Source organism: Ranitomeya imitator, chromosome 5, assembly GCF_032444005.1.
Source record: "Ranitomeya imitator isolate aRanImi1 chromosome 5, aRanImi1.pri, whole genome shotgun sequence".
NCBI classification, from domain to species: domain Eukaryota; kingdom Metazoa; phylum Chordata; class Amphibia; order Anura; family Dendrobatidae; genus Ranitomeya; species Ranitomeya imitator.
Genome location: NC_091286.1, coordinates 444,617,043 through 444,640,864, shown reverse-complemented (window position 1 = coordinate 444,640,864; position 23,822 = coordinate 444,617,043). Strand labels below are relative to the sequence as shown.

At 42.4% G+C, this 23,822-nt stretch overlaps 1 long non-coding RNA gene across 3 annotated transcripts in view; it reads left to right on the top strand.

Moving 5' to 3' along the window:
- Nucleotides 1–23,521, top strand: part of LOC138680801 (uncharacterized) — a 34,359-nt gene extending 10,838 nt beyond the window's left edge. The window contains exons 1-3 of one of the 3 annotated variants that reach the window (XR_011321776.1): nucleotides 15,759–15,807; nucleotides 20,916–21,097; nucleotides 23,356–23,521. This is a non-coding gene — a long non-coding RNA (uncharacterized lncRNA). Of the gene's footprint in view, nucleotides 1–15,758; nucleotides 15,808–20,915; nucleotides 21,098–23,355 lie in introns of those variants that run through there. The other 2 variants (XR_011321777.1, XR_011321775.1) reach the window with 2 other exon arrangements.
- The last annotated feature ends 301 nt before the right edge of the window (nucleotides 23,522–23,822 follow it).

Here is a 23,822-nt window from a genome sequence, read left to right as displayed (position 1 = left end):
CCAGTACCGAGTATCCCCACTGCCCTGGCAGGCAACTCAATCTTTTGACTACTCCCGTAATTATAGCTATCAGTAGTGGTAGCTGACCATTCTAGTATTTCTCTGTGTTCTTGGGATCACAGTTATTTTTACAATTAATCAAGTTTTTTCATTAACCCCTTCCCAACCTGTGACACAGCGTATGCGTCATGAAAGTCGGTGCCAATCCGACCTGTGACGCATATGCTGTGTCACAGAAAGATCGCGTCCCTGCAGATCGGGTGAAAGGGTTAACTCCCATTTCACCCGATCTGCAGGGACAGGGGGAGTGGTAGTTTAGCCCAGGGGGGGTGGCTTCACCCCCTCGTGGCTACGATCGCTCTGATTGGCTGTTGAAAGTGAAACTGCCAATCAGAGCGATTTGTAATATTTCACCTAAAAAAATGGTGAAATATTACAATCCAGCCATGGCCGATGCTGCAATATCATCGGCCATGGCTGGAAATACTAATGTGCCCCCACCCCACCCCACCGATCACCCCCCCAGCCCCCCGATCTGTGGCCCGCTCCCCTCCGTCCTGTGCTCCGCTCCCCCCGTGCTCCAATCACACCCCCCCGTGCTCCAATCAAACCCCCCCGCACTCCGATCCCCCCCCGTGCTCCGAACCACCCCCCCTGCACACCGATCCACCCCCCCTGCACACCGATCCACCCGCCCGCACACCGATCACTCTCCCCCATGCTCCGATCCCTCCCCCCCCCGTGCTCCGACGCCCCCCCGTGCCCTGATCTCCCCCCCCTGTGCCCTGATCTCCCCCCCTTATACTTACCGATCCTGGCGGGGTCCGTCCGTCTTCTTCCCCGAGCGCCGCCATGTTCCAAAATGGCGGGCGCATGCGCAGTGCGCCCGCCGAATCTGCCGGCCGGCAGATTCGTTCCAATGTGAATTTTGATCACTGTGATATAATCTATCACAGTGGTCAAAATAAAAAAACAGTAAATGACCCCCCCCATTTGTCCCCCATAGATAGGGACAATAATAAAATAAAGAATTTTTTTTTTTTTTCACTAAGGTTGGAGTTAGAACTAGGGTTAGGGGTAGGGTTAGGGTTAGGGGTAGGGGTAGGGTTAGGGTTAGGGTTTCGGTATGTGCACACGTATTCTGGTCCTCTGCGGATTTTTCCGCAGCGGATTTGATAAATCCGCAGTGCTAAACCGCTGCGGATTTATGGCAGATTTAACGCGGTTTTTCTGCGCATTTCACTGCGGTTTTACAACTGCGATTTTCTATTGGAGCAGTTGTAAAACCGCTGTGGAATCCGCAGAAAGAAGTGACATGCTGCGGAATGTAAACCGCTGCGTTTCCGTGCAGTTTTTCCGCAGCATGTGTACAGCGATTTTTGTTTCCCATAGGTTTACATTGAAATGTAAACTCATGGGAAACTGCTGCGGATCCGCAGCGTTTTCCGAAGCGTGTGCACATACCTTTAGAATTAGGCTATGTGCACACGGTGCGGATTTGGCTGCGGATCAGCAGCGGATTGGCCGCTGCGGATCCGCAGCAGTGTTCCATCAGGTTTACAGTACCATGTAAACCTATGGAAAACCAAATCCGCTGTGCCCATGGTGCGGAAAATACCGCACGGAAACGCTGCGTTGTATTTTCCGCAGCATGTCAATTCTTTGTGCGGATTCCGCAGCGTTTTACACCTATTCCTCAATAGGAATCCGCAGGTGAAATCCGCAGTAAATCCGCAGGTAAAACGAAGTGCCTTTTACCCGCGGATTTTTCAAAAATGGTGCGGAAAAATCTCACACGAATCCGCAACGTGGGTACATAGCCTTAGGGTTAGGGTTCGGTTGGAATTAGGGTTGTGGTTAGGGTTAGGGGTGTGTTGGGGTTAGGGTTGTGGTTAGGGGTGTGTTGCGGTTAGGGTTGTGGTTAGGGTTACGGCTACAGTTGGGATAAGGGTTAGGGGTGTGTTGGCGTTAGAATTGAGGGGTTTCCACTGTTTAGGCACATCAGGGGGTCTCCAAACGCAACATGGCGCCACCATTGATTCCAGCCAATCTTTTATTCAAAAAGTCAAATGGTGCTCCTTCCCTTCCGAGCCCCGACGTGTGCCCAAACAGTGGTTTACCCCCACATATGGGGTATCAGTGTACTCAGGACAAACTGGGCAACAATTACTGGGGTCCAATTTCTCCTGTTACCCTTGAGAAAATAAAAAATTGCTTGCTAAAACATCATTTTTGAGGAAAGTAAAATGATTTTTTATTTTCACGGCTCTGCGTTGTAAACGTCTGTGAAGCACTTGGGGGTTCAAAGTGCTCACCACATATCTAGATAAGTTCCTTGGGGGGTCTAGTTTCCAAAATGGGGTCACTTGTGGGGGGTTTCTACTGTTTAGGCACACCAGGGGCTCTGCAAACGCAACGTGACGCCCGCAGACCATTCCATCAAAGTCTGCATTTCAAAAGTCACTACTTCCCTTCTGAGCCCCGACGTGTGCCCAAACAGTGGTTTACCCCCACATATGGGGTATCAGCGTACTCAGGAGAAACTGGACAACAACTTTTGGGGTCCAATTTCTCCTGTAACCCTTGGGAAAATAAAAAATTCTGGGCTAAAAAATTATTTTTGAGGAAAGAAAACGTATTTATTATTTTCACTGCTCTGTGTTATAAACTTCTGTGAAGCACTTGGGGGTTCAAAGTGCTCACCTCACATCTAGATAAGTTCCTTTCGGGGTCTAGTTTCTAAAATGGGGTCACTTGTGGGGGGTTTCTACTGTTTAGCCACATCAGGGGCTCTGCAAACGCAACGTAACGCCCGCAGAGCATTCCATCAAAGTCTGCATTTCAAAATGTCACTACTTGACTTCCGAGCCCCGACATGTGCCCAAACTGTGGTTTACCCCCACATATGGGGTATCAGCGTACTCAGGAGAAACTGTACAACAACTTTTGGGGTCAAATTTCTCCTGTTACCCTTGGGAAAATAATAAATTGCAGGCTAAAAAATCATTTTAGAGAAAATAAAATTTTTATTTTATTTTCATGGCTCTGCGTTATAAACTTCTGTGAAGCACTTGGAAGTTCAAAGTCCTCACCACACATCTAGATTAGTTCCTTTGGGGGTCTAGTTTCCAAAATGGGGTCATATGTGGGGGATCTCCAATGTTTAGGCACACAGGGGCTCTCCAAACGTGACATGGTGTCCGCTAATGATTGGAGCTAATTTTCCATTTAAAAAGCCAATTGGCGTGCCTTCCCTTCCGAGCCCTGCCGTGCGCCCAAACAGTGGTTTACCCCCACATATGGGGTATCAGCGTACTCAGGACAAACTGGACAACAACATTTGCGGTCCAATTTCTCCTATTACCCTTGGCAAAATAGGAAATTCCAGGCTAAAAATCATTTTTGAGGAAAGAAAAATTATTTTTTATTTTCATGGCTCTGCATTATAAACTTCTGTGAAGCACCTGGGGGTTTAAAGTGCTCAATATGCATCTAGATAAGTTCCTTTGGGTTCTAGTTTCCAAAATGGGGTCACTTGTGGGGGAGCTCCAATGCATAGGCACACAGGGGCTCTCTAAACGCGACATGGTGTCCGCTAACAATTGGAGCTAATTTTCCATTCAAAAAGTCAAATGGCGCGCCTTCCCTTCCGAGCCCTGCCGTGTGCCCAAACAGTGATTTACCCCCACATATGAGGTATCGGCGTACTCGGGAGAAATTGCCCAACAAATTTTAGGATTCATTTTATCCTATTGCCCATGTGAAAATGAAAAACTGAGGCGAAAAGAATTTTTTTGTGAAAAAAAAAAGTACTTTTTCATTTTTACAGATCAATTTGTGAAGCACCTGAGGGTTTAAAGTGCTCAATATGCATCTAGATAAGTTCCTTGGGGGGTCTAGTTTCCAAAATGGGGTCATTTGTGGGGGAGCTCCAATGTTTAGGCACACGGGGGCTCTCCAAACACGACATGGTGTCCGCTAAAGAGTGGAGCCAATTTTTCATTCAAAAAGTCAAATGGCGCTCCTTCCCTTCCAAGCCCTGCCTTGCGCCCAAACAGTGGTTTACCCCCACATATGAGGTATCAGCGTACTCAGGACAAATTGGACAACAACTTTCGTGGTTCAGTTTCTCCTTGTACCATTGGGAAAATAAAAAAAAATGTTGCTAAAATATAATTTTTGTGACTAAAAAGTTAAATGTTCATTTTTTCCTTCCATGTTGCTTCTGCTGCTGTGAAGCACCTGAAGGGTTAAAAAACTTCTTGAATGTGGTTTTGAGCACCTTGAGGGGTGCATTTTTTAGAATGGTGTCACTTTTGGGTATTTTCAGCCATATAGACCCCTCAAACTGACTTCAAATGTGAGGTGGTCCCTAAAAAAAATGGTTTTGTAAATTTCGTTGTAAAAATGAGAAATCGCTGGTCAAATTTTAACTCTTATAACTTCCTAGCAAAAAAAAATTTTGTTTCCAAAATTGTGCTGGTGTAAAGTAGACATGTGGGAAATGTTATTTATTAACTATTTTGTGTCACATAACTCTCTGGTTTAACAGAATAAAAATTCAAAATGTGAAAATTGCGAAATTTTCGCCAAATTTCCGTTTTTATCACAAATAAACGCAGAATTTATTGACCTAAATTTACCACTAACATGAAGCCCAATATGTCACGAAAAAACAATCTCAGAACCGCTAGGATCCGTTGAAGCGTTCCTGAGTTATTACCTCATAAAGGGACACTGGTCAGAATTGCAAAAAACGGCCAGGTCATTAAGGTCAAAATAGGCTGGGTCATGAAGGGGTTAAAAAACCTTGGTAGGGAGGTTTAGTTTTAATGGGAATACGGAATGAGAGAAGCACTGGATTACTCAGATTAGAATTATAGGAATAAACAGGACACATATTTAGATATTTAGCTTTACACATACACAAGGACATAGATATACACCATCCCCCACTTACAATGCAGGTATCCATTTATCATTTCACTGTTGTTCGTTTTCCCATTGTCTTTCCTCGCTCCTCCTCTCTCTTTCACCAAATGGACAGTAGGGATTCTTTTTATTTTGCTGTTCGCCATTGTTCTGTGACAACCTGAAACTCAGAAATACAAAAGGAGTGGGAGATAGAAACTGGCTTAATTTATAAAAAATAGGAAAGACTTATTGTTAGTCACTCATTACCCAAAACCTCTTACTTGGAAGTTCTTTTTATCCATATAAGACCTGTTCCACACCAGGTTTGTGGTGTATTTAACAGATCCATTTGTACAGTGAAAAATGTATTTAAACAAAGACATTGTATTTACATAGAAAAAAATGGAAAAAACTACATCTTTTTTAATATGAAAACAACTGAAAGTGAATGCAACATATACAGTACACTGTGTGTAGAATTATTAGGTAAGTTGTATTTTAGAGGATTATTTTTTATTATTGATCAACAACTATGTTCTCAATCTACCCAAAAGACTCATAATTATCAAAGCTTAATATTTTTGGAAGTTGGAGTGGGTTTTTTAAGATTTGGCTATCTTAGGAGGATATCTGTTTGTGCAGCTAACTATTGCTGTGCAAAATTATTAGGCAACTTAATAAAAACCAAATATGTTCCCATCTCACTTAGAAATAAACATTTCTGACATGCAAAAACAAAACCTCCAAAAAATTAGTGACCAATATAGCTACCTTTCTTTATGATGACACAACAGCCTTCCATCCATAGATTCTGTCAGTTGCTTGGTCTGGTTACGATCAACATTGCGTGCAGCAGCCACCACAGTCTCCCAGACACTGTTCCGAGAGGTGTACTGTTTTCCCTCCCTGTAGATCCCACATTTTATGAGGGACCACAGGTTCTCTATGGGGTTTAAATCAGGTGAACAAGGGGGCCATGTCATAATTTTTTCTTCTTTGAGACCTTTACTGGCCAGCCACGCTGTGGAGTAGTTGGAGGCATGTGATGGAGCATTGACCTGCATGAAAATCATGTTTATCTTGAACGATACCAACTTCTTCCTGTACCACTGCTTGAAGAAGTTGTCTTCCAGAAACTGGCAGTAGGTGTGGGAGGTGAGCTTCACTCCATCCTCAACCCGAAAAGGTCCCACAAATTCATCTTTGATGATACCAGCCCATACCAGTACCCCACCTCCACCTTGCTGGCGTCTGAGTTGGAGTGGAGCTCTCTGCCCTTTACTGATCCAACCTCTGGCCCATCCATCTGGCCCATCAAGAGTCACTCTCATTTCATCAGTCCATAAAACTTTTGAAAAGTCAGTCTTAAGATATTTCTTGGCCTAGTCTTGACGTTTTATCTTAGGTTTCTTGTTCAAAAGTGGTCACTTTTCAGCCTTCCTTACCTTGGCCATGTCCCTGAGTATCGCACGCCTTGTGCTTTTTGTTACTCCAGTAACGTTGCAGCTCTGAAATATGGCAAAACTGGTGGCAAATGGCATCTTGGCAGCTTCATGCTTGATTTTCCTCAATTCATAAGCAAGTATTTTGAGCCTTTTTTTTTGCCCAACACGCTTCTTGCGACCCTGTTGGCTATTTGCCATGAAATCCTTGACTGTTCGGTGATCACGCTTCAAAAGTTTGGCAATTTCAAGACTGCTGCATCCCTCTGCAAGATCTCACAATTTTGGACTTTTCAGAGCCTGTCAAATCTCTCTTCTGACCCATTTTGCCAAAGGAAAGGAAGTTGCCTAATAATTAAGCACACCTTATATAGGGTTTTTATGTCATTAGACAACACCCTTCCTCATTACAGAGATGCACATCAACTGATTTACTTAATTGGTAGTTGGCTCTCAAGCCTGAACAGCTTGGAGTAGGACAACATGTATAAAAAGTATCATGTGATCAAAATACAACTTGCCTAATAATTCTGCACACAGTGTATATCATGCAGCGCCCCAGGGTCCTGGTCGTTGCAGTAATGTCATTCTTCCACCAGGGGGAGTGATGTTACGTTTAAAGGCAATAAAGGAGATCTCTTTACCAGGTATCGCATACCACACAACACACTTCATACTCCAGTCCACCAGGGGGTGCCATGCTCCTATTTATTAGGGCACTCTTCACAATTAGGTAAAACTGGTGGTCTGGATAGGAAGTTAGACAGAAGCCGGCTTCACCAAGTGAGCTGCTATCTGAGCTCCGCTCAGGTAGTTGGTCCCTGACAGGGGTGGGATCCTGTCAGAGGCCTAGACAGAAGGCCACGGAGCTGCGACTGCCTACAGATGCGGCAGCATCCTAAGAAAGAGACAAGAACAGTGAATTGCATTGTAGAGGGTGAGAAACAAAGTCATAGCAAAAGGAGAGGAAACCAGAAGGAGTTTTGCCCTACCCAGGCTGCCTCTTTCTGAGGCGCAGGATCCGGTAGACGGGAGCAATCGTCTCCATGCCTTGCTCCAGAGACCGGCAGGACAGCTAATTCCATATTACCTGCCTGACCTATACCCAGGAGGCATGGTGGCAACTTGTGGGGGCTGGGGCGTGCTAGAGTCCCTGTAAAAAGCCCCAGGCCACCAGTCATACGGGTTTGTTCCTATCCATCTGGGGGGCAGAGAGAGAGACTTAACATCTAGAACATCTACAACAGTTGTGAGGACCTTACCAAGAAGCTTAGCAGGAAGGCACTACAACACCCAGGCGCTAGAGGAAGGCTACTGATTTCCACCTGGATAAGGGGACTCTGGATTTGCCTTCAGACTGGCCGGACTCTGCCTGCCCTGTGATCTGGTGCTCCGGAATGTGGATGCTGAAGCCTTCAGTAAAAAGGTAAAGAGACTGCAATCCTGTGTCCTCGTTCTTCACTGCGCCTCTCACCATCCATCATCTTCACACTGGGAAGCCCTGGGGACATACTTCACCTGTGGGAAGGTAAACCATCTAGCTGCCATAACATCACCCCAGTGGACCCCTAATCAGCGTCAGTCACCCTGACCGAATACCACAGGTGGCGTCACGAACATCATCCCTTTAAAGACCTTCTCCCTTTTACAACGGACCTCCCGAGGGCCACGGACCGGGTCAGCCACCGTGACATCCCCCTTGAGAACCGAAGGACCCAGTACCGAGTTCCCACTGCCTTACGGGGGTGATCCATATTACACAAGTGAGTACACCACTCACATTTTTCTAAATATTTTATTACTAGTTTGCCTGTGAAAAATTTTCACACATTGGTTGTAAGGGGCACAGGCAATTTCAGGAAAACAAAGCTGGCCAAATGTAAATGTATTTAATGAGATGATGAACACAGTGACGTATGTGTCTCACTGACACACAGTATACATATATATATATATATATATATATATATATATATATATATATATATATATATATATATATATATATATATACACACAGTTAGGTCCATATATATTTGGACAGAGACAACATTTTTCTAATTTTGGTTATAGACATTACCACAATGAATTTTAAACAAAACAATTCGGATGCTGCTGAAGTTCAGACTTTTCGCTTTCATTTGAGGGTATCCACATTAAAATTGGATGAAGGGTTTAGGAGTTTCAGCTCCTTAACATGTGCCACCCTGCTTTTAAAGGGACCAAAAATAATTGGACAATTGACTCCAAGGCTATTTCATGGACAGGTGTGGGCAATCCCTTCATTACGTCATTCTCAATTTAGCAGATAAAAGGCCTGGAGTTGATTTGAGGTGTTGCTTGCATTTAGAAGGTTTTGCTGTGAAGTAAACATGTGTTCAAAGGAGCACTCCATGCAGGTGAAACAAGCCATCCCTAAGCTGCGAAAACAGAAAAAACCCATCCGAGAAATTGGTACAATATTAGGAGTGGCAAAATCTACAGTTTGGTACATCCTGAGAAAGAAAGAAAGCACTGGTAAACTCATCAATGCAAAAAGACCTGGGCGCCCATGGAAGACAACAGTGGTGGATGATCGCAGAATAATCTCCATAGTGAAGAGAAACCCCTTCACAACAGCCAACCAAGTGACCAACACTCTCCAGGAGGTAGGTGTATCAATATCCAAATCTACCATAAAGAGAAGACTGCATGAAAGTAACTACAGAGGGTTCACTGCACGGTGCAAGATACTCATAAGCATCAAGAATAAAAAGGCTAGACTGGACTTTGCTAAAAAACATCTAAAAAAGCCAGCACAGTTCTGGAAGAACATTCTTTGGACAGATGAAACCAAGATCAACCTCTACCAGAATGATGGAAAGAGAAAAGTATGGTGAAGGCGTGGTGCAGCTCATGATCCAAAGCATACCACATCATCTGTAAAACACGGCGGAGGCAGTGTGATGGCTTGGGCATGCATGGCTGCCAGTGGCACTGGGTCACTAGTGTTTATTGATGTGACACAGGACAGAAGCAGCCGAATGAATTCTGAGGTATTCAGAGACATACTGTGTGCTCAGATCCAGCCAAATGCAGCCAAACTGATTGGTTGTCGTTTCATACTACAGATGGACAATGACCCAAAACAAAGCCAAAGCAACCAGGAGTTTATTAAAGCAAAGAAGTGGAATATTCTTGAATGGCCAAGTCAGTCACCTGATCTCAACCAAATTGAGGAGGCATTTCACTTGTTAAAGACTAAACTTCAGACAGAAAAGCCCAAAACAAACAGTAACTGAAAACCACTGCAGTGAAGGCCTGGCAGAGCATCAAAAAGGAGGAAACAGCGTCTGGTGATGTCCATGAGTTCAAGACTTCAGGCAGTCATTGTCAACAAAGGGTTTTCAGCCAAGTACTAGAAATGAACATTTTATTTAAAATTATTGAATCTGTCCAATTACTTTTGGTCCCTTTAAAAACAGGGTGGCACATGTTAAGGAGCTGAAACTCCTAAACCCTTCATCCAATTTTAATGTGGATACCCTCTAATGAAAGCTGAAAGTCTGAACTTCAACTGCATCTGAATTGTTTTGTTTAAAATTCATTGTGGTAATGTCTATAACCAAAATTAGAAAAATGTTGTCTGTCCAAATATATATGGACCTAACTGTATATAGGCATCAAAGCTATGAATTAACACATGTGGAAATATATACTTAACAAAAAATTTGAAACAACTGAAAATATGTCTTATATTCTAGGTTCTTCAAAGTGGCCACCTTTTGCTTTGATGACTGATTTGCACACTCTTGGCATTCTCTTGATGAGCTTCAAGAGGTAGTGACCGGGAATGGTCTTCCAAAAATCTTGAAGGAGTTCCCAGAGATGCTTAGCACTTGTTGGCCTTTTTGCCTTCACTCTGCGGTCCAGCTCACCTCAAACCATCTCAATTGAGTTCAGGTCTGGTGACTGTGGAGGCCAGGTCATCTAGTGTAGCACCCCATCACTCACCTTCTTGGTCAAATAGCCTTTACACAGCCTGGAGCTGTGTTTGGGGTCATTGTCCTGTTGAAAAATAAATGATGGTCCAACTAAACACAAACCGGACGGAATAGCATGCCGCTGCAAGATGCTGTGGTAGCCATGCTGGTTCAGTATGCCTTCAATTTTGAATAAATCCCCAATACTGTCACCAGCAAAGCACCCCCACACCATCACACCTCCTCCTCCATGCTTCATGGTGGGAACCAGGCATGTAGAGTCCATCTGTTCAACTTTTCTGCGTCGCACAAAGACACGGTGGTTGGAACCAAAGATCTCAAATTTGGACTCATCAGACCAAAGCACAGATTTCCACTGGTTTAATGTCCATTCCTTGTGTTCTTTAGTCCAAACAAGTCTCTTCTGCAGTGGTTTCCTAGCAGCTATTTTACCATGAAGGCCTGCTGCACAAAGTCTCCTCTTAACAGTTGTTGTAGAGGTGTGTCTGCTGCTAGAACTCTGTGTGGCATTGACCTGGTCTCTAATCTGAGCTGCTGTTAACCTGCGATTTCCGAGGCTGGTGACTCGGATAAACTTATCCTCAGAAGCAGAGGTGACTCTTTGTCTTCCTTTCTTGGGGCGGTCCTCATGTGAGACAGTTTCTTTGTAGCACTTGATGGTTTTTGCCACTGCACTTGGGGACACTTTCAAAGTTTTCCAACTTTTCGGACTGACTGACCTTCATTTCTTAAAGTAATGATGGCCACTTGTTTTTCTTTACTTAGCTGCTTTTTTCTTGCCATAACACAAATTCTAACAGTCTATTCAGTAGGACTATCAGCTGTGTATCCACCAGACTTCTGCACAACACAACTGATGGTCCCAAACCCATTTATAAGGCAAGAAATCCCACTTATTGAACCTGACAGGGCACACCTGTGAAGTGAAAACCAGTCCCGGTAACTACCTCTTGAAGCTCATCAAGAGAATGCCAAGTGTGCAAAGCAGTTATCAAAGCAAAAGGTGGCTACTTTGAAAAACCTAGAATATAAGACATATTTTCAGTTGTTTCACACTTTTTTGTTAAGTATATAATTCCACATGTGTTAATTCATAGTTTTGATGCCTTCAGTGTGAATGTACAATTTTCATAGTCATGAAAATACAGAAAAATCTTTAAATGAGGTGTGTCCAAATTTTTGGTCTGTACTATGTGTATATATATATATATATATATATATATATATATATATATATATATATATATATATATATATATATATATACACATACATACATACATACATATACACAGTATATATAAACTCAAGAAAAGGAAAAGCAGCACAAAATAATTGAAAAAAAGTGGACTTTAACCCCTTTCTGACATCAGACGTACCCTATGACCACCGACGGGATAGTACGTCATACGCGATCGGCCGCGCTCACGGGGGGAGCGCAGCCGATCGCGGCCGGATATCAGCTGCCTATCACAGCTGACATCCGGCACTATGTGCCAGGAGCGGTCACGGACCGCTCCTGGCACATTAACCCCCGGCACACCACGATCAAACATGATCGCGATGTGCCGGCGGTACAGGGAAGCGTCGCGCAGGGAGGGGGCTCCCTGCGAGCTTCCCTGAGCCCCCCGCAGCAACCCGATGTGATCGCGTTGCTGCGAGGGTCTCTCTACCTCCCTCCCTGCTCCAGACTCGGATCCAAGAAGGCCGCCGCATCCGGGTCCTGCAGGGAGGGAGGTGACTTCACAGAGCCTGCTCAGAGCAGGCACTGTGAAGCCTGCAGTGCTGTAAGTCAGATCGGTGATCTGACAGAGTGCTGCGCAAACTGTCAGATCACCGATCTGTGATGTCCCACCATGGGACAAAGTAAAAAAGTAAAAAAAATTTTCTCCAAATATGTAAAAAAAAATATAAAAAAAAAATATTCCTAAATAATGAAAAAATATATATATTATTCCCATAAATACATTTCTTTATCTAAATAAAAAAAAACAAACAATAAAAGTACACATATTTAGTATCGCCGCATCCGTAACGGCCCGACCTATAAAACTGGCCCACTAGTTAACCCCTTCAGTAAACACCGTAAGAAAAAAAAAAAAAAAACAAGGCAAAAAACAACGCTTTATTATCATACCGCTGAACAAAAAGTGGAATAACACGCGATCAAAAAAGACAGATATAAATAACCATGGTACTGCTGAAAGCGTCATCTTGTCCCGCAAAAAACGAGCCACCAAACAGCATCATCAGCAAAAAAATAAAAAAGTTATAGTCCTGAGAATAAAGCGATGCAAAAATAATTATTTTTTCTATAAAATAGTTTTTATCGTATAAAAGCGCCAAAACATAAAAAAATGAAATAAATGAGGTATCGCTGTAATCATACTGACCCAAAGAATAAAATTGCTTTATCAATTTTACAAAACGCGGAACGGTATAAACGCCTCCCCCAAAAGAAATTCATGAATAGCTGGTTTTTGGTCATTCTGCCTCACAAAAATCGGAATAAAAAGCGATCAAAAAATGTCACGTGCCCGAAAATGTTACCAATAAAAACGTCAACTCGTCCCGCAAAAACAAGACCTCACATGACTCTGTGGACCAAAATGTGGAAAAATTATAGCTCTCAAAATGTGGTAATGCAAAAAATATTTTTTGCAATAAAAAGCGTCTTTCAGTGTGTGACAGCTGCCAATCATAAAAATCCGCTAAAAAACCCGCTGTAAAAGTAAATCAAACCCCCCTTCATCACCCCCTTAGTTAGGGAAAAATTATAAAAATGTATTTATTTCCAGTTTCCCATTAGGGCTTGGGTTAGGGCTAAGGTTAGGGTTAGGGCTAGGGTTAGGGTTAGGGCTACAGTTAGGGTTGGGGCTAAAGTTAGGGTTAGGGTTGGGGCTAAAGTTACAGTTAGGGTTTAGATTACATTTACAGTTGGGAATAGGGTTGGGATTAGGGTTAGGGGTGTGGTTAGGGTTACTGTTGGGATTAGGGTTAGGGGTGTGTTTGGATTAGGGTTTCAGTTATAATTGGGGGGTTTCCACTGTTTAGGCACATCAGGGGCTCTCCAAAGGCGATATGGCGTCCAATCTCAATTCCAGCCAATTCTGCATTGAAAAAGTAAAACAGTGCTTCTTCCCTTCCGAGCTCTCCCGTGCGCCCAAACAGGGGTTTACCCCAACATATGCAGTATCAGCGTACTCGGGACAAATAGGACAACAACTTTTGGGGTCGAATTTCTCCTCTTACCCCCGGGAAAATACAAAACTGGGGGCTAAAAAATAATTTGGGGGGAAAGTTGTTTTTTTTTATTTTCACGGCTCTGCGCTACAAACTGTAGTGAAACACTTGAGGGTTCAAAGCTCTCACAACACATCTAGATAAGTTCCTTAGGGGGTCTAATTTCCAAAATGGTGTCAGTTGTGGGGGGTTTCTACTGTTTAGGTACATTAGGGGCTCTGCAAACGCAATGTGACACCTGCAGACCATTCCATCTAAGTCTGCATTCCAAATGGCGCTCCTTCCCTTCCGAGCCCTCCCATGCGCCCAAACAGTGGTTCCCCCCACATATGGTGTATCATCGCACTCAGGACAAATTGGGCAACAAATTTTGGGGTCCAATTTCTCCTGTTACCCTCGGGAAAATGCAAAACTGGGGGCTAAAAAAATAATTTTTGTGGGAAAAAATTTGTTTTATTTTTACGGCTCTGCATTATAAACTTCTGTGAATCCCTTGGTGGGTCAAAGCGCTCAAACCACATCTAGATAGGTTCCTTAGGGGGTCTACTTTCTAAAATGGTGTCAATTGTGGGGGGTTTCAATGTTTAGGCACATCAGTGGCTCTCCAAACGCAACATGGCGTCCCATCTCAATTCCAGTCAATTTTGCATTGAAAAGTCAAACAGCGCTCCTTTCCTTTCGAGCTCTCCCATGCGCCCAAACAGTGGTTTACCCCTACATATGGGGTATCAGCGTACTCAGGACAAATTGTACAACAACCTTTCGGGTCCAATTTCTACTCTTACCCTTGGGAAAATAAAAAATTGGGGGCAAAAAGATAATTTTTGTGAAAAAATATGATTTTTTTTTTTACGGTTCTGCATTATAAACTTCTGTGAAGCACTTGGTGGGTCAAAGTGCTCACCACACCTCTAGATAAGTTCCTTAGGGGGTCTACTTTCCAAAATGGTGTCACTTGTGGGGGGTTTCAATGTTTAGGCACATCAGTGGCTCTCCAAATGCAACATTGCGTCCCATCTCAATTCCTGTCAATTTTGCATTGAAAAGTCAAACGGCGCTCCTTCCCTTCCGAGCTCTGTCATGCGCCCAAACAGTTGTGTACCCCCACATATGGGGTATCAACGTACTCAGGACAAATTGTACAACAACTTTTGGGGTCCATTTTCTCCTGTTACCCTTGGTAAAATAAAACAAATTGGAGCTGAAGTAAATTTTTTGTGAAAAAAAGTTAAATGTTCATTTTTATTTAAACATTCCAAAAATTCCTATGAAGCATCAGAAGGGTTAATAAACTTCTTGAATATGGTTTTGAGCACCTTGAGGGGTGCAGTTTTTAGAATGGTGTCACACTTGGGTATTTTCTATCATATAGACCCCTCAAAATGACTTCAAATGAGATGTGGTCCCTAAAAAAAAAATGGTGTTGTAAAAACGAGTTGTTGAACTACGACTTTGAACAATGGACGATGGATCCGTACTGATTACTCTATAATGTGAATTATTTTGCTTTCCTTTTTCCTTGATCTCTGCATCTCTTGATATTTTGATTATTTTGGATATATAATTACAGAGAATAAAAGCTTGAATTTATAAACATAGGAAACTCCCCTGCTTTGGTCATTTGGTTTTTTATGTTTCTCTAGGGATGTTGAAGATGTAGCCAAAGATTGGGTCATGTGTGTCATACTGTAGGGGTTTGGAGAAACGAGGGGGGTATCCGCCCCCAAAGGTCTCTGTTTCCTTACTCAGGGTCAGGATGCCCCACTTTAATAAGGGGGGCTTCCTGGACCTTGGCGACGTATTACAGACTTATGTCTGGGTCCCTTTAAATACGGCGGGACATCGAGTATGTTCCCGAGTAGAGAAGACTATTCTTATACATATGACCGTGTATGGAGCAGTTTAATCTTGTACATATTTTTTTTATATATATTTTTTTTATATTTTTTATGTTTTTCATATTCTGTACAGTAATTCCTGAGTAATGCAGAGTTCGGGATTACTAGGATCGCTACTGTATTTTTTATATTGCTATTGCAATAGTTATGTGGTTCCGTCCTCCGTGTGGGCAAAGCCGCCCCTAGCTAACATGGCGCCATGGTCCTCGGAAGGCTCTGAGCAGCTGCAGGGCAGAGCATTGTGGGTCCCTGACTGTGATGTCACGGACATGTGCAGTAGGCACTTGGGAACGCCGTGATCATGGCTGCCATTACTGAGCTGTGTATGTAAGTGTACTTGGATTATAATATCGTTAGTAAGGACACCTGATTTGTTTTTAACAACAATTGGCCATTAAGCTATTTTTAATTATTTTCACGCAGTATGTTATTCATAATACCCGTCAATAGCTGTGGTTTGATGGGCTGAGTAACTTGCACAATTGCACTGTTACACTGATGATGCACAATAACACTGTTTAATATTATTGACTATTATATTTAATGATTTTCTAATGAGATATGTATGTGTTGGATATAAAATGTGGTCTCACTCTTGTATTCATTGCTTGACAAAGGATAACACATCCGAAACGTTGCCACGCCGTTCAGGCATTAAAGTCCACTTTTTTTTAATTATTTTGTGCTGCTTTTCCTTTTTTTGAGTTTATTACTTTTTGACCATTGGATTGCTGGTCGGAAGAGCTCTGCATGCCTTGTAAGGTAGTAATTTGATGCTGTTCCAATTTTTTCACTTCATATTTTTTCTGTGGAAATTTGCATCTTCCATTGCTGGATTCTGTTACTGTGTTTAAGGGTGGTTTCACATTTGCTTTTTTTTTTTTGCATTTTTGCGGTGAAAAACGCAAAAAAACGCATGCGTTTTTTCCCCTATATTTACGCATGCGTTAAAAAAAAAAAAAAAAAAAAAAAAAACCACACTGATAAACCACCCCACACCATAAAATTGATAAAGGGATCCTACCCCTAACCCTACCCCTACCCCTAATCCCTTTAAGGGTAGGGTTAGGGTTAGGGGTAGGGTTAGGGGTAGGGTTAGGGTTAGGATCCCTTTAGGGTTAGGGTTAGGATCCCTACCCCTAACCCTACCCCTAGCTCTTTCTGTTTATAGTGGGTTTTTTACTTTATTTTGATGATTGGCAGCTGTCACACATTTATCTGCATGCGATTAAAAAATGCAAACGCATGAAAAAACGCATGTAAATGTGCCAAAACGCCGCATTTTTTTCACCACATGCAAAAACACATGCGTCAAAAAAACGCAGCGTTTGCACACGTTTACATGCGTTTTTTCACCATGTGTTTTTTTAAAAAAACGCATGCGTTTTGAAACGCAAGTGTGAAACCAGCCTGATTTTGTTTTTTTTGTCTTTTTTTCTTTTTTTTGCTGTTTTTGCTTTTTTGCATTCCATTACGTGGACTAAGGAACAAAATGTGCCTGAAACTGGCGTTTTTGCATATACTAGTGAGGATGGGGAGAGAATTATTAGAGAGGTGGAAACAAATGCCACCTTTCTTAGTACACCTTCATTACATGATCTTAAATTGAAATATGAAAATACTTTAAAGAAATCCACAACATTGCAATTACATCTCATTACTTTGAGTGAATACTATAAAGCTAAAAAAAATCCCAAGAGGCCTTCGGTCTAATATCCGCCCCAACTTAATGACTCTTCTGAGCAAGATTTAGTATGATTTCAAATAAGTATGGTTTGGACATTACACTTTTAACCCCTTAGTGACAGAGCCAATTTGGTACTTAATGACCGAGCCAATTTTTGCAATTCTGACCGCTGTCACTTTATGAGGTTATAACTCTGGAACGCTTCAACGGATCCCGCTGATTCTGAGATTGTTTTTTCGTGACATATTGTACTTCATGTTAGTCGTAACATTTCTTCGATATTATTTGCGATTATTTATGAAAAAAATGGAAATATGGCGAAAATTTTTAAAATTTTGCAATTTTCAAACTTTGTATTTTTATGCCCTTAAATCAGAGACATATGTCACAAAAAATAGTTAATAAATAACATTTCCCACATGTCTAATTTACATCAGCACAATTTTGGAAACAAAATTTTTTTGTTAGGGAGTTATAAGGGTTAAAAGTTGACCAGCAATTTCTCATTTTTACAACACCATTTTTTTTTAGGGACCACATCACATTTGAAGTCATTTTGAGGGGTCTATATGATAGAAAATAATGAAGTGTGACACCATTCTAAAAACTACTCCCCTCAAGGTTCTCAAAACCACATTCAAGAAGTTTATTAACCCTTTACGTGCTTCACAGGAACTGAAACAATGTGGAAGGAAAAAAATGAACATTTAACTTTTTTTTGCAAACATCTTAATTCAGAACCATTTTTTTTATTTTCACAAGTGTAAAAACAGAAATGTAACCATCAATTTTGTTATGCAATTTCTCCTGAATACGCCAATACCCCATATGTGGGGGTAAACCACTGTTTGGGCGCACCGCAGAGCTTGGAATTGAAGGAGCGCCGTTTTACTTTTTCAATGTAGAATTGGCTGGAATTGAGATTGGACGCCATGTCGCGTTTGGAGAGCCCCTGATGTGCCTAAACAGTGGAAACCCCCCACAAGTGACCCCATTTTGGAAACTAGACCCCTTAAGGAACTTATCTAGATGTGTGGTGAGCACTTTGAGCCCCCATGTGCGTCACAGAAGTTTATAACGTAGAGCCGTGAAAAAAAAAAAAAAAAAAAAAAAAAAAAAAAAAAAATCGCATTTTTTCTACAAAAATGATATTTTTGCCCACAGATTTTTATTTCCACAAGGGTAACAGGAGAAATTAGATGACTAATGTTGTTGTGCAATTTCTCCTGAGTACGTCGATACCCAATATGTGGGGGTAAACCACTGTTTGGGCGCACCGCAGAGCTTGGAAGAGAAAGAGTGCCGTTTTACTTTTTCAATGTAGAATTGGCTGGAATTGAGATCGGACGCCATGTCGCGTTTGGAGAGCCCCTGATGGGCCTAAACAGTAGAAATTCCCCACAAGTGACCCCATTTTGGAAACTAGACCCCCCAAGGTACTTATCTAGATGTGTGGTGAGAACTTTGAATGCCCAAGTGCTTCACAGAAGTTTAGAATGCAGAGTCGTGAAAATAAAAAATATATTTCTTTTCACAAAAAAGATATTGTAGCCCCCAAGTTTTTATTTTCACAAGGGTAACAAGAGAAATTGGACCCCAAAAGTTGTTGTCCAATTTATCCAGAGTACGCTGATGCCCCATATGTGGGGGTAACCCACTGTTTGGGCGCACGGCAGAGCTCAGAAGGGAGGGAGCACCATTTGACTTTTTGAGCGCAAAATTGGCTATCGTGTTTGGAGACCCCCTGATGTACCTAAACAGTGGAAACCCCCCAATTCTAGCTCCAACCCTAACCCCAACACACCCCTAACCCTAATCCCAACCTGATCCATAATCCTAATCACTAACCCTAACCATAATCACAACCCTTAGCCCAAAACAACCCTAATGTCAACCTTAACCATAACCCTAATCAAAACCCTAAATCCAACACACCCCTAATCCTAATCTCAACCCTAACCTCAAACCTAACCCTAATCCCAATACACCCCTAATCACAACCCTAACCTTAACCCTAATCCCAAACCTAACCCTAATCCCAAGCGTAACCCTAATGCCAACCCTAACACTAATACCAACGCTAATCCAACTTAGCCCCAACCCTAACCCTAGCCCTAAGGCTACTTTCACACTTGCGTTGTTTGGCATTCCGTCGCAATCCGTCGTTTTGGACAAGAAACGGATCCTGCAAATGTGCCCGCAGGATGCGTTTTGCCCATAGACTTGTATTGCCGACGGATCGTGACGGATGGCCACACGTCGCGTTCGTCGTGCACTGGATCAGTTGTGTTTTGGCGGACCGTCGGCACAAAAAAAAGGTTCAATGAAACTTTTTTTGTACGTCGCATCCGCCATTTCTGACCGCGCATGCGTGTCCGTAACTCCGCCCCCTCCTCCCCAGGACATAGATTGGGCAGCGGATGCGTTGAAAAACTACAGCCGTTGCCCACGTTGTGCACAATTTTCACAACGTGCATCGGTATGTCGGGCCGGTGCATTGCAACGGCCCCGTACTGACGTAAGTGTGAAAGAAGCCCAACCCTAAATTTAGCCCCAACCCTAAATTTAGCCCCAACCCTAGCCCTAACCCTAACCCTAGCCCTAACCCTAACCCTAACCCTAGCCCTAACCCTAATTTTAGCCCCAACTGCTGTTCTCCTGCCGGCCAGCAGATGGAGACAGATGGCGGGCGCACTGCGCATGCGCCCGCCATTTTCTTTTTCCGGCGGCCAGGAGGAGCAGCAGGAGGATCCAGGGACACAGGTGAGTATGATAGGGTCCCCGAATCCCCCTATTTCTCTGTCCTTTGATGTGCGATCACATCAGAGGACAGAGAATTACACTTATCTTTTTTTTTTTTTTTTTTGTGGTCGCCGGTAAACAGTTAATTATCGGCGATCGCAAAACAGGGGTCGGTAAAACCGACCCCGATCATGCTTTTTTGGGGTCTCAGCTACCCCCGGCAGCCGAGACCCCAAAGATTATCGCGGGGCCGGCCGGCCGGCGGGCGCACTGCGCATGCACCCGCCATTTTGAAGATGGCGTCGCCCACAGGGAGCCACGAGGAGCACCGGGGGAGATAGGTGAGTATTGGGGGGCTACCTGGGACCCCTTTTCTCTGTCCTCCGATGTGCGATCACATCGGAGGACAGAGAAATTAAAAAGAGATCGCGTTTTTTTTTTTTTGCAATCGCCGGTAAACTGTTAATTACCGGCGATCGCAAATGCGGGGTGGGTAAAAAACCCCCCGAATCATGTTCTCTGGGGTCTCTGCTACCCCCGGCAGCCGAGACCCCGGAGAAAATCAGACTCTGGGGGGCGCTATTTACTTTTTCCACAGCGCCGTTAATTAACGGCGCTGTGGTTTAAGTACCCTTAGCGGCCGCCGTTAAAAGGCGTATCGGCGGTCGCTAAGGGGTTAAATATCGAATACCTACAACAAGAATTAAAAAAAGTTGATTTGGATATACCAGTGCTGGAATCTGAGATTAAGAGCCTTCTGAGAGAATATGAATGGACTAGTTTCAGAGAGTTGCTGAAAACTAAAATTGATAAGTGGCGCCTTGAGTTGGAAGAGGTGAAACGGAGGAAATGGAATCGCAACATGGAAGACTATAGGGAAGGGAATGTTTACAATTGGCAGAGAGAGACTTCAGGAAACTGGAGGAAAAAAGGTTTTTTCCCAAAAAAAAGACTTTGTTTACACATATGACAGTAATTTTTTGCAATTTAACCATGACTCTTTCAGGTTTGGATTCCCCAAAAGAAAAGCTGAAGAACACCGGAAAAGGGGAGGAAAAAAACACCGGAGACAGCAAAAAAGAGAAAAAAGGGAAATACAAATCACCAGCGGAAAAACAAGTGGCAACGAGGAGCAAGGATCAGGTTTAATTGTGAATATTTCTAAAAAAAACTCTTACTGAATGCCAGGTATCGGCCCTGAATAAGGATTTATCATTTGGACTTAGTACCCATGTGAACTGGTTCCTTGACTTGCAGAACTTCTTTAGGTTGATTAAGCTAAGGGATTGGTTTTGTCATAATCCAGGTATAGAAAAGGTGTCTGTTAGTGAATTTAATTTAAAACAGGTATCCCTTAGGAAAAAGAGTAACTTTATTCCTTTAGTTAATTCTCCAGTTATAGAAGCATTTATATCTGCTGTGAGAGATGATATTGAGAAGTTGAAAAATGGGTGTCCAAAAAGATTTGAGCATCCTAATATGACAGTGGGGGAAATGAAAGCCTTACGTGAGCTAGCACAAAATGAAGAAATAATTATAAAAAAGGCGGATAAGGGACAATTGGAGGACCCGGGGGTGTACGAGATATTGTCTCATGATCCTAAGTTTGATATAGCAAGAGAAATCAAGACAATCTTAGAGAATGCTGTACATAAACAAATTATTGACTAGGATTTATATGATTTTCTGACCATTAAATTTCCAGTGACACCGGTAATATACACGCTACCAAAGATCCACAAATCTCTCGTGCACCCCCCGGGTAGACCAATAGTGTCAGGATGCGGCTCTATTTTTTCAAATATTGGGATTTTTCTGGATAAAATCCTTAACCCAATTGCTGGTTGCGCGGAATCATTTGTTAGAGACACCACTGATTTTTTAGAAAAAATAAGTGGGATTGAGGTGTTTGGCGAAGTGGTTTTGGCATCGTTCGATGTCACTTCGCAATATACCTCGATTGACCACGCTCGGGGGCTCGCCACAGTGAATAAAAAGTTACTAACTACCCACTATTCTAGCGAGGCCAGGGGTTTTGTAATACAGCTGTTGGAACTAGTGTTGACTAGAAACTATTTTTTATTTGGAGACACTTTTTATTTGCAATTACGCAGGACCGCCATGGGCGCGAACATGGCACCCGCGTATGCAAATATAGTTATGAGTGTCATCAAGGAGGACTTCGTCTATGTGTCCCACCACTTCGGCCAAGTGGCCGCGTGGTGGAGATACATAGACGAGGTCTTCCTCGTATGGACGGGTACAATAGAGTCCTTACTTAAATTTCATGACTACCTGAATACAATTGATGAAAAAATTAAATTCACCCTTGTACACTCATGTACTAACATACAATTTTTGGATGTTAATGTTCAAATTGAGAATGGTAAATTTACTACTCAATTGTTTACTAAAGCCACAGATAAAAATGATTTATTGCTTTTCAATAGTCAACACCCCAGAAAAACTAAAGAGTCAATTCCGTACAGTCAGCTTTTGCGGGTCAAAAGAATTGAAAGTAATGAAGATTCTTTAAAAAAAAAATCTATGGAAGGGACATGTAGGAAATTCTCTGAAAGAGGTTATCCAAAAAAATTGTTGCAAATACAGAAGAATAAGGTTGACATATTACCGAGAAAAGAATTACTACAGAAAAAACCTAAATTGAAAGAATTTGATCGTATTCCTTTTGTAACGTCGTATTGTGAGGAGAGTGGCAAAATTGCTGACATTATATGCAAACATTGGGGAATGCTAAATAAATGTTCTCCCAAAGTGAAGGAGTTCTCTAAACCACCAATTTTCTCATATAAACGTAGTCGAACTATTGCGTTTACTCTGGTGAAGTCCGATATAGAGTCATTCAAAAAACAGGGTCAGGCCACACTTACTGGCAACAGTAGGAAAGGTTGTTTTCCATGCTTGTCCTGTATTAACTGTAATTTGATGCTCAAGGGGTCTAATTTCTTTCATCCCATCACGAATGAGGAATATAGGATACAGCATTATTTGACATGCGACTCAGAGTTTGTTGTATATTTACTTCAGTGTCCTTGCTCCTTATGGTATGTCGGTGAAACTACGTGTGATTTCAAGACTAGAATCAATCAACACCGACATACCATAAGGAAGAAACGTTTGGATCTACCAGTGTCTAAACATTTCACGGAGAAATGTCATACTGAAAAACAACTGCGCTTCCGTATTATTGATATGGTACCGGTTCAGAGAAGGGGAGGTGACCATATACGGTTACTTAAAAAGAAAGAGTTGGAATGGATTAAAAAACTCAATACTTTAAAACCTTATGGTCTTAAGGTGGATTTCAAACTTAATTCAATTATGTAAATGTGATAGTGGTTATATTCTCTCCTAAGTGTATATTTTATATATATATATTTTTAATGTTTTAAAAGAAACTTATGGAGTTTTTTGTCCTTTTTCAGGTGTCCTATCTTACATACCGAGATACTATATGGTGGCTACGTCTTTGAACAATGAACGATGGATCCGTACTGATTACTCTATAATGTGAATTATTTCGCTTTCCTTTTTCCTTGATCTCTGCATCTCTTGATATTTTGATTATTTTGGATATATAATTACAGAGAATAAAAGCTTGAATTTATAAACATAGGAAACTCCCCTGCTTTGGTCATTTGGTTTTTTATGTTTCTCTAGGGATATTGAAGATGTAGCCAAAGATTGGGTCATGTGTGTCATACTGTAGGGGTTTGGAGAAACGCGGGAGGTATCCGCCCCAAAGGTCTCCGTTTCCTTACTCAGGGTCAGGATGCCCCACTTTAATAAGGGGGGCTTTCTGGACCTTGGTGAAGTATTACAGACTTATGTCTGGGTCCCTTTAAATACGGCGGCACATCGAGTATATGACCGTGTCCGTGTATGGAGCAGT